The following is a 16,195-nucleotide window of genomic DNA, read 5'->3' on the forward strand; positions in this document are numbered from 1 at the left end:
GCGGAGGTGTGAGAGGTTGGCCATGGATGGTTTCAGACGAGGTAGGGGTAGGCCAAAGAAGTATTGGGGAGAGGTAATTAGACACGACATGGCGCAGTTACAGCTTACCGAGGACATGACCTTAGATAGGAGGGTTTGGAGGACCCATATTAGGGTAGAAGGCTAGTAGATAGTCTCATTACCCTGCCTTATTAATAGTCGCATTATCGTAGTATAATTTCTTGTGCTCTAATTTATGCTATTATGCTATTATCTGTTATTTCCTGTGCTTTGATTATTCTATGTTATCTGTGTCGCTTGCGTTACTTCATTTCCATATCGCTTTGAATCTCTTAGCCGTATCTGACCTCTTTTTATGTTTTTATTGAGTCGAGGGTCTCTCCGAAACAGCCATCCTACCTTGGTAGGAGTAAGGTCTGCGTACACTCTACCCTCCCCAGACCCCACGTTGTGGGATTTCACTGGGTTGTTGTTGTTGTTGTATTTATGTATTGTGCCTTTAGACATCCTTAGAAACTATTCCAGTTGTTGATATCTGTGAACATTTCATAATTGATTGGTTAACCATTCATTTTACAACTAATTTAGTTGTAGAAAAATATTGTTAAAAGTGAACGCCCTTTGGTTCTTTACCATAGTCCATGCATAATGTACAACGTCATTACGTTTCTTCATTATTATCCGGATATTGAACGGATACTTATACTAGTTAAGATAATTAAATAAAAGTGACGTTTCGGGAGCCAAAATAAAACATTTTTTCATCATTTTAATAGTGGAAAAAGGGTAAAAATCTGACAAAAGGGATAAATACATTTCCTGCTTTTGAGTTGCGCCACGTCACCGGGCGCTCTAAAGGGATTCCGTGGCAGTGCCTGTGATATCATAGGTAGCAAGGATAGGAAGAAGGGGTTCAATGAAGGCGGAGCGAATCCGGAAAGATTGCCTCAATCTATGTCCATACTAAACGCTCGTGCATGCACGTGCCCAATACTTACCTTTTTGCAGAATAGAAAAACTGTGCTTTATGTAGATTTAGAACTTGTACTGGGTAGGGTAGCATATTGTTTAAACTGTTACACACATTATTTATATATTGACAAAAGGAAGTATTGCCTAGCTGAAGCATATTGTTTTAACGGTAGCCATATATACATTCATGATCGCACTGTTTATGTATATATGCACATTTTTTACATATTGACCGAAACTGGTATTGGCAAAAGGCAAAATAGTAATGCACCGGCTACTATGCCATTGGCAGTCTCTTGTTCTTTGCAGTTACCATTGTAGCTGGTGACGCCGTGGTTGACAAAATACCTGTAATGATGCGTTGCTTGTTAAAATAGGAGAAGTGTTCAAATGGTGGAAACAGAGAGTGTAGTAGCAGTAGATTAGGCTAGTTGTGTGACATACCTTTTCAAAGCATCGTGTGTCGTCTAGATTCTTGTTTTTATGTAATCCAACTTTTCAAAAAGACAGTGGAGTGAGGCAGATAGCAGTTTGAGGTTCAGTTCGCTTCAAAAACTTCTTGGGAAAACCAAATGAGAGGGTAAGAATCTTGCAAGAAGGTTGTAACAGAAGATAAAAACTGGGTGATAAGTTATATACATGACCATCTATAAGGTAAGAAAGCATCAATGCTTTTATATTTAGTAATAAACATGAACTACAATAGGAAGACAAACATAACAGATACATATAAATGGCTACAAAGCTGGCTCAAATGAAACATTTCGGATGTATTTCTCATTATAGCCACATTGGATTGGAGAATTGCAATATCTATTGCATGTTAGCGAGCAGCAGCAAAGGCCCAAGTTCACAGCTGACTAAAAACATAATAAAAAATCTGGCAACGTACTGTCATTTTTATGTCAAACCCAGCTATATCAGCACTTGTTCTAATCACTATCAAAACGACAAATTTTGACACTAAATTTTTATATAGCATAAACAGAGCTATATTTTTTCTAGTTCCCAGTTGAGTCATCTACTAAACTAAGATCAATGTGCTTCGACTTTGGCAGTGAAGCAGTAGAAGTACCACTATTGGCGTAGCTACTTTTACTGCTACTTTTACTACTACTTTGTTTTTCAAAAGAAAGGTAATTTGCAGTGGATTAAGAGAGGTATTTCAGCAGAAGGGACAAAAAGGGAACAAATGACATGCTTTTCTTGGATATATTTTTCACTTGCAGGCCCTACTAGTACAAAATTGCTGGCATTGAAGTTGCTTGAAACATATATTTTACTTTTCACATCAAGTGATTATGAAAAACATGTAGCACAAGGTAATTTTTCACAGGACTTCAAGGATGGAAAGATTCTTATTACAGGAGATTTTTCATGATTTACTATTATATATAGTAGCTTATCAGATACTATGAGAATTTTATATTCCTCAAGGTCTGAAAATTCCTAACAGTTTCTTATTTGGATGTATTGTAATAGTTATTTTCTAGAACTACAGAGTTTCTTGAACTTGAGTTACAGGGAAGCCCCAACAAATATGTGACTTAACAGCCAACAAATTAAGAGAAACTCTCAATTAGTAAATTCATGAGCGCATCAATTATCAAGTCCACATAGAAAGCACATAATATGAGATTTCAGTTAGTTTTTAGTAACCAAATGTAACACTAAATTTGATATGAAGTTACTCGTTGGACTTTTTCTTACTAAAAAGACCACACTTTAAGTTGTTAAAAGGCTAGCAGGTGCCTTTACAAATAGAGTTTAAACCACACAACAAAACCGAGGAAGACAACTCAGAAAGTCATTGTTGACTTCAATCCAAATCAATAACAGATTAAATATACAAGAATCCATGGAAGGCTTACATGAGATACAGTGAATGTGAATGAGTAAAAGAACATGGGCGAAGTTGCGAGGCTTAAATTTCAAGTACCTGTCATATATGTGACCTTCATATACCATAGTCCTGAATGATATGTTTTATCACAGAATCAGCTCTTCTTCTAGTAGCTCGTGCATCCTCTTGCCTCACAGTGAAGCTACCTACAGTATCAACAAAAATTGACAGTAAGCACAGTAAAATCATATAATGCCATAAAACGACCAAAACATCCAATTCAATCAATAATCCAAAGATCAAACGTAAGAACCCACTGATCAACAACCAAATATAGCAAATTCAACAGCCGATCTTGAAGTTACTGTCGTTATTTTATTTTTTGTTTGTTTTGCCTGTTGTTCTCCTGCATTGTTGTTATATTCTCCTATTTTATGTTGCTAATTGCTCAGTTTGCCATAGTTTGTTTGTGCATTCCATGTTGTTTTCTACAAGTAGATAAAACATAATACACCCTCTAATTCAGACTTTTGGTACTGAACAATTTAAATAATTTCTTAAGGTTGGGTCGATTACATTGCCATTCCGAAGGTATATTGAGGATTTTCATTTATGTGATGGAAGTCATTATATGATACATTGTAAACTCATTGCCTAAACTTCAGTGCTATATCAAATTCGTGAACCAGGGCATTTGAAGGAAACAAAATCAAGCACTTCCAAATAAGAAGAATAGCGCTGACTGTTTTGTCGCTGCCTTCTTAATTGTCAATCTCTATTGAAATTTCTAAAACAATGATCTTGCAGAAAGCAGTAAAATGACATGGAACTGAAACTCAGAAAGTATCAATAGGAAAAATCATATTCCAAAGACTGAAAGGAGGTCATACTTCATTGCTTGTTCCCTGACTGTTGTATACGGTAAAAACCGAATATATGCAAGACCAGTGAGACCGGGGACCGGAGATAAGAAGAGACAGGCGTGGTCACCGAGTCTTCCCTTAGAACTGATGGAATTGCACCGGCTGCGGCTGACCTGAGAAAAGTGAAGCAAATCTGTTTGGTCCGGTATATCCGGACCAAACTCCGCATCACAGCCAATCCGGTTTTTCCATGACCAAGTTGATCGTGGCCGTTGGTCCGGTTTCAGCATGACCGAGTTGATCGTGACCGTTAGTCCCGTTAATCAGTTACGAAATCGCCACGCGTCAACATAGTTCTGTCACATTGTACTGACAACCGTACGGGTGTCAGACCGTACGGCCCAACCTTATCCTTTTAGGGTTTACTTTATTCTAAAAAGGCTTTATGTTGTAGGCAAGGCCCATAAGGTAAAACTATAAATAGGAGGCATTTCCCTATTTTTAAGGGTTAGCTTTTTGGAATCTAGAGCATTGTAATAGCAAATCAAAGTATTCTTTTTCTCTTTGGCCCAAATCAGTGGAATTTTATTGTCTTTAGCTTACTCTTCTAACATCATTTACTTGATCATCCATAGCAACATATTTGTTCAAGTTATTTACGCATATATTCATATATACAAACCATTACACACGAATATATACATATATCCCACGAAAAACCAAAATAGATTAAAGTTTGCCCACATATCCTATACCTCACTTATAAATTCAATTGATTACCTAAATTCGAGTAAACAGTTTGGCGCCCACCGTGGGGCTAATCGACGGCCTCATTCAAGCTAAAAGAAAACTTGCTGGAATACGAGGCTGTGACCTGGGCTGATGTTCATAACAGGTATGAATCAAAGATCCGGGTAGAGGATGACCAACTTGAGCTCCCTCCGGGACCTGTAAATATGAGCAAAAGCTCTGAGAGATCGAGTAAAAATTATGATCCGGAGTCAAGACCATCGAGGGAAAGGTACAGCCGTATTCTCATTCAGAAAAGCCAAGCTTTAGGTCGGAAAAATCGAGGGTTGGTCCTAGCCAATTCTTCGGTCGGGATGATAAACGGACCGAGCGGCCATCGAACAATCGAGGTCTGTCATTTAGAAGTGATACCGGGAGCTTGGCTACCAACAGGGACCTGCCGAGGATATCGGAGTACAACTTCAGCATCAATACCTCGGATCTTGTCTCGGTCATAGGCCATATCGCAGAAGCAAGATGGCCGAGACCATTGAGATCAGATCCCGGTCAGCGAGACCCGAACGTGATATGTGAATACCACGGAACCCATGGGCACAGAACTGAAGACTGTCGTCAATTGAGAGAGGAGGTGGCCCGGTTACTGAAAAATGATCACCTTCGTGAATTCCTGAGTGAGCGAGCTAAAGGCCACTACAAGGAAAGGGAGTCAAACAAACGGGCTGAACCGGTGGAACCTCAGCATGTAATCAACATGATAATCGGGGGTATGGATGCGCCTCGAGGCCCGGTGATGAAAAGGACAAAGGTTTCCATTGTACGTGAGAAGCGCAGCCAGGATTACATGCCCGAAGGTTCCATCTCCTTCAGCAACGAGGATGCAGAAGGCATCATTTAACCGCACAATGATGCTTTGGTAATTTCTATTCTTATTTTCAAATCACAAGTCAAGCGTATTTTGATTGACCCAGGTAGCTCAGCTAATGTCATCCGGTGGAGAGTGGTCGAACAACTGAGACTACTCGATCAGATCGTACCTGTAGCTCGAGTACTCAGTGGGTTTAATATGGCGAGTGAAACCACGAAGGGGGAGATTTCTTTGCCGGTCAATATTGACGGCACCATTCAGCAGACGGTGTTCTATGTCATCGAAGGAGACATGAAGTATAATGCTTTGCTCGGTAGACCATGGATACATAGCATGAGTGTTGTCCCATCGACATCACATCAGCTGCTGAAATTCCCAACACCGGAGGGGGTGAAAACCATCCGAGGAGAACAGCCCGCTCAAGGGAGATGTTTGCGGTTGAGGAAGAGCCATTTATTCCCAAAAACCGGATCCGAAAGAGGACGAGCCAATCGGTTGCAAGAACTCTAAATAGTAACTAAAGTGTACGGGTTCGACAGCGGAGCAGCAGGGGTCGGACCCGGGGTATGAAGAAGATGATTTCGGTGTACCTAGATCTTTCGTCTTACCGGATGACTCGGATGCAACCAAGTCTATAGTGGAAGAGCTGGAGCAAGTCGTCTTGTTCGAATATCTACCGGATAGAAAGGTATACCTGGACACGAGGTTAACCTCGGAGCTCAGGAACAAGTTAATTAAATTTCTTAAAGCTAATGCCGATTGCTTCGCATGGTCCCATATAGATATGACAGGTGTGCCACCGGAAGTAACAATTCACAAACTCAGCCTCGACGGGAGATTTCCCCCGATGAAGCAGAAGCGGAGGCCTATGGAAGAACCTAAGCATGCCTTCGTAAAGGATGAGGTAACAAAGCTTTTGAAAATAGGCTCTATTCGGGGGGTAAAATACCCGGATTGGCTGGCTAACGTAGTGGTGGTGCCGAAAAAAGGTAATAAATTTAGAATGTGCGTTGATTATAAGGATTTAAACAAAGCATGCCCGAAGGATTCATTTTCGATGTCTCACATCGATAGAATGATCGATGCGACGGCTGGGCATGAGATGTTGAGTTTTCTCGACGCTTACTCCAGGGATAACCAAATCCGAATGCACCCGGAGGATCAAGAGAAAACATTCTTTATTACCCGGTACGGGACTTACTGTTACAATGTCATGCCTTTCGGATTAAAAAATGCCGGTGTAACTTACCAACGCCTAGTTAATGGGATGTTCGAAGAACAAATAGGAAAAATAATGAAAGTTTATATTGATGACATGGTTGTCAAGTCCCTGGAAACAGAGGACCATTTAAAACATTTGCAGGAAACCTTCGATGTGCTCCGTAAATACAACTTGAAGCTTAACCCGGAGAAATGTGCCTTCGGTGTCCGATCGGGCAAGTTCTTGGGTTTCATGGTGTCCAACCGAGAGATTGAAATTAACCCGGCCAAGATCAAAGCAATCGAGGATATTGAGGTGGTAAATAACGTCAAAGGAGTGTAAAGACTCACCGGAAGGATAGCAGCACTGAGTCGGTTCATATCGAGGTCTTCGGATAAAAGCCACCGTTTGTTCTCCTTATTAAGGAAGAAGAATGTCTTCGTTTGGACACATGAATGCCCGAAAGCATTGCAAGAGTTGAAAAGGTACTTGTCTAGCCCACCTTTACTGCACACACCGAAACGGACGAACAGTTGTTTCTCTATCTTGCCGTGTCCTAGGTAGCAGTAAGTGGTGTTTTGGTCCGAGAAGAATCGGGTACGCAATTCCCTATATATTATGTGAGTAGAACTTTGGGGGATGCGGAGACCTGTTATCCCTACCTTGAAAAGTTAGCATTGGCATTGGCAAGTGCTTTTAGAAAACTCAAACCCTACTTCCAATGCTATCCGATATGCGTAGTGACTACTTACCCTCTAAAGAACATCATGCATAAACCGGAATTTTCAGTAGACTAACTAAATGGGCCGTAGAGGTTAGCAGATATGATATCTAATTTAAGCCTCGGACGGCCATTAAGTCCTAAAATTTTGGCCGATTTCGTGGCAGATTTCACTCCGGCCATGGTTCCCGAGGTTGAGAAAGAACTTCTGCTAACCTCAGGAAGAGCTTCGGGTATTTGGTCGTTACACACGGACGGGGCCTCGAAATTCATAGGTTCCGGGCTAGAAATCGTCCTTAGAACTCCCGTCGGGGATGCCCTTCGACAATCCATTAGAACTATTAAATTGACTAACAATGAAGCCGAGTATGAGGCTATGATTGCAGGTTTGGAATTAGCTCGGAGTATGGGGGCTGAAATAATCGAAGCAAAATGCGACTCTCTCTTGGTCGTTAACTAGGCGAATGACATCTTCGAGGTGAAGGACGAACGGATGCAAAGGTATCTGGAAAAAATCCAAGTGATACTGCACCGGTTTAAGAATGGACCATGCAGCATGTACCCAGGGAGCAGAACAGCGAAGCCGATGCATTGGCCAATTTGGGCTCTTCAATTGAAGGGGAAGAAATTAACCCCGGCACCATGGCACAGTTAATGAATTCGGCGATAGAAACCGGGCATGCTGAAATAAACACGATGGGTCTAACAGGGGATTGGCGCCAATAAGTACGTCGACTACTTGCAGGATGGAAAGCTCCCGAGTGACCCAAAAAAATCACGGTAATTGAAGACAAAAGTAGCACGATTCTGCTTAGTGGACGGCCAATTGTATCGACGGTCTTTCTTCGGGCCCTTGGCCAAATGTTTGGGTCCCGGAGAAACTGAGTATGTTATGAGAGAAGTCCACGAGGGGACCTGCGGAAACCACTCCGGTGCTTCTAGTCCGAAAAATTATCAAAGCCGGTTATTATTGGAACCGGATGGAGGAAGATTCGAAGAATTTTGTCCTAAAATGTGATGGGTGTCAAAGACATGCCCTAATGATTCACCAACCGGGGGAGTTGCTACACTCGGTGATGTCACCTTAGCCCTTCATGAAGTGGGGAATGGACATTGTTGGTCCACTGCCATGGGCACCAGGTAAGGCCCGTTTTATTTTGTTTATGACTGACTATTTCTCTAAATGGGTTGAAGCGCATGCCTTCGAAAAGATTAGGGAAAAGGAAGTTATTGACTTCATATGGGACCACATTATCTGTCGTTTCGGCATCCCGACCGAGATAACTTGTGATAACGGTCCTCAGTTTGTTGGCAGCAAAGTCGATGATTTCCTCGTGGGGTTGAAGATCAAGAAAATTGTATCAACTCCGTATCACCCGAGTGCAAACGGACAGGCAGAATCCATGAATAAAACAATAATTCAAAATCTAAGGAAAAGACTTGAAACATCGAAGCATCACTGGAGGGAGGTGCTCCCGGAGGTATTGTGGGCTTACAGAACCACAGCAAAATCAAGCACGGGAGAAACACCTTTCTCGTTGGTCTACAGGGCTGAAGCCCTCATCCCCGTAAAAGTTGGCGAACCGAGTCTGCGATTCAGATACACCACCGGTGAATCAAACGAGGAGGCCATGGCCATAAAACTCGACCTCACGGATGAACTTCGCGAAAATGCGTTGGTTCGAATTGCAGCCCAGAAACAGAGAATGGAAAGGTACTACAACCGGAGGGCCAATTTCGACATTTCCAAGTTGGGGACTTAGTGCTTCGGAAAGTTACTTTGAACACCAAGAATCCCAACGATGGTAAGTTGGGTCCGAACTGGGAAGGGCCGTACAAGATAACCGGAATAATGGGTAAAAGGCCATATCAGCTGGAATCCATGGATGGACAACGGTTGCGCAATAACTGGAACATGGCACATTTGAAGAGATACTACTGCTAAGGTATGGACACTTGCCCTTGTGCCTATATTTTGCTAATCTTTCTTTTTTGCAGGAATTCGAGTACCGGATGAAGTTAGATGTTAGGTCTGAAAACACGTGTTGCACTCTTTTCCTTAGTACGATTTTGTCCCAAATTGGATTTTCCGACAAGGTTTTTAACGAGGCAACAAGTACAACGTGTTACTTGATAAAAACGAATGTAAATTCGGGGGTACCCTACGAGTGGGACTGGATAGTGCTTACCCAATCATACAGCTCGGATAAACACTAGGGGACTACTATACCCACATCGAGGCTTACCCCGGTAAACAGAAAATGAAGCAACTCAACAAAGCAGAATGCCATTAGGTCCTCGAAATTTTGTTTCTCACCTTCGTCCAAAATCGGACCTTTTGTATTAGGTTTCGATGTAACGACCAAACGATCAGAATGAATCGTGTCCACTTAGTATTTGCTACGGCAAAAACAAAAGGAAACGAACGAAATCCTCATATCATGTACGTACAAATACTTGCAATACAAAGATTATTGAAAATTCAGATTATTGCATTCGGATATGTCTTCTTGTTAAACACCCTACCCCGGTGATTACCGCCGAATTTCGGCATCGCCTTATTCAGATATCCTACACCGGGTACTACAGTCGAAATTCGACAAAGGCAACAAGGTCACATTGAACCGAGCCAAAATCTTTAACACCCTCGAATGGAGAGGTGATTTCGGTGTTGGCAGACATTTGAATTAGATAATGAAAAAGGAGATTCGATGAACTTGATGAGGAAGAAGGAACAAGTTACAAAAAATAATAAGAGTGAAGAAGCAGTTGAGAGAAAATTTCAAAATGGCAAAGTGAGAGAAGAAGCAAAGTAGCACTTTCAGTCAAAAGAACAGCAGCAGAGAAGTTGACAAAGTTGGTCTTTTTATGATCGAAACAAATAGGAAGGGGGATGATCACGATCAAAAAAGAAAAATGGAGAGGAATGATCAGTGAGTGAAAGAAGTAAAAAAGGAGAAGTGAAAATGGTAAAATAAGGGGATTAAAAGCCTTATATAGGCATGGGGACCGAGACGGTTACAGAGCCCGACCAACCAGGGATGCCATGTGTCCCACAATTAATGAGACGTGATTTGAAACAACGTGCGTTACGGCGGTTACCAAAGTTGGCCGTTCGGGATGAGACACGTGGCTGATGGCAGAGGGACGTGACATAACTATTCCCGCCAAAATGAAAAGATAAAGACGAGCTTATGAAACCGCCGGTTTGGTGACTCATCCACTTCCCGTTACTCCGGTAAAACTACGGTCCGGAAAGTGTGGGGACTATCTGTATACGGTAAAAACCGAATATATGCAAGACCGGTGAGACCGGGGACCGGAGATAAGAAGAGACAGGCGTGATCACCGAGTCTTCCCTTAGAACTGATGGAATTGCACCGACTGCGGCTGACCTGAGAAAGTGAAGCAAATCTGTTTGGTCCGATATATTCGGACCAAACTCCGCATCACAGCCAGTCTGATTTCTCCATGATTAAGTTGATCGTGGTCGTTGGTCCGGTTTCAGCATGACCGAGTTGATCGTGACCGTTAGTCCCGTTAATTAGTTACGAAATCGCCACGCATCAACATAGTTCTGTCACATTGTACCGACAACCGTACGAGTGTCAGACCGTATGGCCCAACCTTATATTTTAGGGTTTACTTTATTCTAAAAAGGCTTTATGTTGTAGGCAAGGCCCATAAGACAAAACTATAAATATGAGACATTTCCCTACTTTAAGGGTTAGATTTTTGGGATCTAGAGCATTGTAATAGCAAATCAAAGTATTATTTTTCTCTTTGGCCCAAATCAGTGGAATTTTATTGTCTTTAGCTTACTCTTCTAACATCATTTACTTGATCATCCATAGCAACATATTTGTTTAAGTTATTTACGCATATGTTCATATATACAAACCATTACACACGAATATATACATATATCCCACGAAAAAACAAAATAGATTAAAGTTTGCCCACATATCCTATACCTCACTTACAAATTCAATTGATTACCTAAATTCGGGGTAAACAACTTTCTCAGTCTAAGAGTGTGGATATCCCCTGCAAGGCAGTATTCCATGACGAAAAGGTGTGCACCTCCAAACTTCTTGTCTATCTTCCACTCAATTTAAGCAGATCTGGGCTCGTCTTCTACCCCATAAATTAAAATCAGACTGGAAGAATAACTTCTAAAATTCAGATGAAAGGTCATCACCGACACATGTTAAGGAAAAAAGAGAAGTACAACAAAACGAAAAGACACACACAAAAAAAAAAAAAAAACTAGATAAAGAGAAGAGGAGAATAAAAGTTGGAAGAACTGAAAGAAGGGCAAACCTGAAATTAGAATAGCCAGCCGAGAAGATGCAGAGGATTGAAACTTAAAAAACATTTAACTGAATTGTAAAGAAAGAAAGAGGAAAAGCTTACTCATTTGTTGTGTCTTTTGGATTAAGAAACGTGGAACACAATTTTTTAGATGTTGGAAAGACAAAAGGTAAAATGTTAAAACGCCATTACTTTTCACTCTAATTACGACAAGCACCTATGTCGATCCAACCCTTCCACTCATGCTTCTATATAGTAATAAAGTTGCTCATGCTTTACGCTATCGTCAAAATCATGGCAAATTTATAAAGAGAATTAACAAATTGATAACGAATTTAGATACAATTCCATTTCTTTTATTAGAAAAATAAATAATGCTTGTTAACAGACACACATTTGGGTTAGTCATCTGTTAGTTTACAAATTATAATTTATTTAGAGCATATACTTTACATAATATATTCTTTTTGAATAAATAAGAAGTTGTTGGGTCCATCCCATAATTTGAGGAAGAAATCTCCCTCATTTTAAGGAAGAAAACAAGGAAGAAAACATTTCTCCTGTTTTTGAGGAAGAAAACATATTCCTTATTTTAAGGAAAAAAACATCTTCCTTGTATTTGGCAAATTGTCAAGTGCTTGCTTGAGTCACAAATGACATCAATAGGTTTATTTCATCCCTATAAATAGGGAAGCCTTCCATCATTTGTTGACACACCAAAATATCAGACATTAGATCATCACAGCACAACCAAGAAGAGTTGTGTAATATCCTTGAGAGATTTGTGAGGTTTTTTTTTAGAGTTTTTTTTAGAGCTTGTATGTCTCTTCTTTCTATTCTTGAAAGTAATAGAAGTATTTTTCTCTCATATTAGCTCGATACTATAATTCCCCCCCCCCCCCCCCAACAAGTGGTATCAGAGCCAAGGTTCTGTCTGAGTATGCTCTGTGGTTGCAGCATAGTCTGAACTTCCACATCAGAAAAGAATTACCTTGGTGCTCCTGCATCAGCTGCCACGTCACCGATCACTTTTGTAATTTTTTGAAAAATTGCAGTTTGGTCCCTCAATTTTTTTTAAAATTATTCAGAAGGTGAAAATGACCATTGACGAGTCAACTTCATCTTCTGGAGCTATGATTATGCTCACGACTACCAACTACACGCTGTGGAAACCTCGGATGGAAGATTTCCTCAGTTGTAAAGACCTTTTTGATCCAATAGAGCTGAAGGGTATTAATCCTGACCCGCCCAAGTCAATAGAGTGGAAGAAAATTAATAGAAAAAATATTGGTCAAATCCGACAATGGATTGACCATAGTGTCTTCCACCACGTTGCACAAGAAATTGACGCTTATGCCCTTTGGAAGAAGTTGGAAGACATGTACCAGGCCAAGACCGCTGGGAACAAGGCCCTTCTGATGAGACGCCTTGTCAATATGAAGCTCAAAAGTGAAACTTCTGTTGCCGAACATACCAGTGAGTTCCAGAGTCTGGTAAATCAATTATCTTGTGTAGAAATGCCACTTGGAGACGAAATGCAATCTCTACTACTTTTTAGTTCCCTTCCTGATAGTTGGGAAACACTAGTTGTTACTCTCAGCAACTCAACCCCAGATGGCAAACTTACCATGTCTGTGGTCAAGGATGCATTGTTCAATGAATAGGCAAGAAGGAAAGACATGAGCACATATCAGACTCATGCCCTTGTGACGGAGAATCGAGGAAGATCACAAGGAAAACAACAAAGAAACAGTAGAGGAAAATGGCAAAGTAGAGGAAAAAGTCGGGGGAGATCATCGGATGGCCGGAAACCTTCTTATACCTGCCACCATTGCGGTATAGAGGGTCACATGAAGAAGAATTGCTACAAATGGCTAGAGGAGCAAGGCAAGAGCAGTTCTCAACCGAAGAACAAGGGTGGTGAAGCGCTCATCACAATCTCAGGTGATGTAGCGTACTGTACTACCCATGATGAGACATGCCTTCACGTCTCAAGAGAAGACACAGAATGGGTGGTACATACTGCAGCATCCTACCACGTAACTCCCCACAGGCACTACTTCACAACATACAAAGCTGGAGAGTTTGGAGCGGTGAAGATGGGTAATTCCAGTTCCTCTGGAATAGCTAGAATTGGTGATGTACAAATAAAGATAGGTACCGGGAGCACAATCACTTTGAAGGATGTCAGACATGTGCCAGATCTTCGGCTCAATCTCCTGTCAGTGGTATCTCTTGACAAACAAGGGTATGAAAACCATTTTAGCAGAGGCACATGGAAAATGTCAAAGGGCGTTTTGACAATTGCTCGAGGACATGTTTGTGGCACATTGTACAAAACGCATTTGAGAATTTGTACAGACAGCCCCAATATTGCAGAGGAGGCTTCTCAAGATTTATGGCACCAGAGACTCGGCCACATGAGCGAGAAAGGGTTGACTACCTTGCTGAAGAAGAATCTTATAAATGTTGACAAAAACGCTGCACTGTGTCCTTGCAATCATTGTCTATTCGGTAAGCAACACAGAGTGTCATTTAATTTCACTTCAACAAAAAGATCAGAGTTGTTAAGTTTGGTACACTCTGATGTCTGCGGTCCTATGGAGGTTGAATCACTCGGTGGAAGCAGATATTTTCTGAATTTTATCGATGATGCTTCTCGGAAAGTGTGGGTGTATTTCCTGAAGACGAAGGACCAGGTGTTCGAGTGCTTCAAGTTATTTCACGTCTTGGTGGAACGTGAAACAGGAAAGAAGCTGAAATGTCTCCGATCTGATAATGGAGGCGAGTATACTTCCAAGGCATTCGACGCATATTGCAGAGCATATGGCATTCGACATGAGAAGTCAGTACCACGCACCCCTCAGCACAATGGCGTTGCTGAAAGAATGAACCGGACTATCATGAAGCGTGTCCGGAGCATGCTGAACATGGCTAAACTTCCAAAGCCATTTTAGGGAGAAGCAGTCAATACCGCATGTTATCTTATCAACCGATCACCTTCAGTACCACTCAACTTTGAAGTTCTAGAGAGGCTATGGACAGGTAAGGATCCTACATACTCACATCTTAGAGTATTTGGGTGTTCATCATATGCACATGTATCCAAAGAGCTCAGACAGAAGCTTGATGCGATAACTATCCCATGCATTTTTATTGGCTATGGAAATGAAGAGTTTGGATACAGGTTATGGGATCCTAAGGAGAAAAAAGTGATCAGAAGCAAGGACGTTGTGTTTCACGAAAATTTGACAATAGAAGACATTGAAAAATCCACGATGTCTCAGAAGTCAAATGAGGGTGCTCAAGTTTCAAATGAAGCACCAGAATTGTTCTTGAGAAATAATGACGAAGTGCCAGAAGAAAACTCAGAAGCAGAAGAAGATGAGGAGACAGAAGAGAGTGCTGAGCAAGGGGAGCCACAACCCACCTCACCGGAACCATCACACGACACAGATGATGGTAGTTCTTCTCAGATGGTTCCAACTGCTCGTAGATCTAAACGAGGCCATATACCATCAAAAAGGTACTCATCATCTGAATACCTTTTGCTTACTGAAGATGGAGAACCGGAGAGTTTTCAAGAAGCTATGTCTCATAAGGATAAAGAAAAATGGCTGATAGCAATGCAGGATGAGTTAGAATCTCTGCAGAAAAATCAAACTTATGAGATCGTAGAACTTCCTAAAGGGAAGAAGGCACTAAGAAACAAATGGGTGTTCAAGTTAAAGAAGGATGCAAGCGGACAAGTGGTGAAACACAAAGCTTGGTTGGTTGTCAAAGGGTTCCAGCAGAAGAAAGGAATTGACTTTGATGAGATCTTTGCACCAGTTGTCAAGATGACCTCAATCCGAGTTATACTTGGCTTAACAACAAGTATGAACTTGGAGCTTGAACAGATGGATGTGAAGACAACATTTCTTCACGGAGATTTGAAAGAAGAAATCTATATGCAGCATCCAGAAGGTTTTGAGGTTTCAAGTGATAATCTCGTGTACAAGCTATCTAAAAGCTTGTATGGTTTGAAGCAGGCACCAAGGCAGTGGAATAAGAAGTTTGACTCATGCATGAAGAGTCAAGGCTACAAGAAGACTACTGCGGATGAGTGTGTATACATCAAGAGACTTCCAGACGGTACCTTCATTGCTCTTCTACTATATGTAGACGACATGTTGATCGTTGGGAAAGATCAAATGAAGATAAACCAACTGAAGAAAGAACTCTCTAAGTCTTTTGATATGAAAGACTTAGGACCGGCTCAACAAATTCTTGGGATGCAGATCACTCGAGATAAGAAGAATCGCAAGTTATGGCTATCTCAAGAGAAGTACATTGATCGGGTACTTGAGAAATTCAACATGAATAATACCAATCCAGTTAGTGTTCTACTTGCGAATCACTTCAAGTTGAGCAAAAGAACATGTCCCACATCCAAGGAAGAGATCGGGGAGATGTCAGCAGTGCCCTATTCTTCAGCAATTGGAAGTCTGATGTATGCCATGGTACGCACACGGCCAGATATCGCTCATGCAGTGGGTACAGTGAGTCGTTTTCTCTCTAACCCCAGGAAGGAGAATTGAGAGGCAGTCAAATGGATTCTTAGATACTTGAAGGGTACCACGAAGTTATGTCTTTGCTACGGTGGAGCTGATCCAGTCTTGGAAGG

At 41.4% G+C, this 16,195-nt stretch overlaps 1 long non-coding RNA gene across 2 annotated transcripts; it reads right to left on the minus strand.

Annotated features, from left to right (window-relative positions):
* Positions 1-1,010: 1,010 nt before the first annotated feature.
* LOC132610177 (uncharacterized) lies at positions 1,011-11,715 on the minus strand. 2 transcript variants are annotated; one of them, XR_009571044.1, is made up of 5 exons: positions 11,539-11,715; positions 11,215-11,390; positions 2,912-3,021; positions 1,417-1,527; positions 1,011-1,320 (listed from the first exon to the last, which is right to left on the minus strand). It is a non-coding gene; the product is annotated as an uncharacterized LOC132610177 (long non-coding RNA). The 2 variants fall into 2 exon arrangements; XR_009571043.1 differs by having other exon boundaries at positions 11,215-11,375; positions 11,539-11,710.
* Positions 11,716-16,195: the final 4,480 nt, after the last annotated feature.

The sequence above is a fragment of the Lycium barbarum genome, chromosome 9 (genome assembly GCF_019175385.1).
Source record: "Lycium barbarum isolate Lr01 chromosome 9, ASM1917538v2, whole genome shotgun sequence".
Taxonomy (NCBI): domain Eukaryota; kingdom Viridiplantae; phylum Streptophyta; class Magnoliopsida; order Solanales; family Solanaceae; genus Lycium; species Lycium barbarum.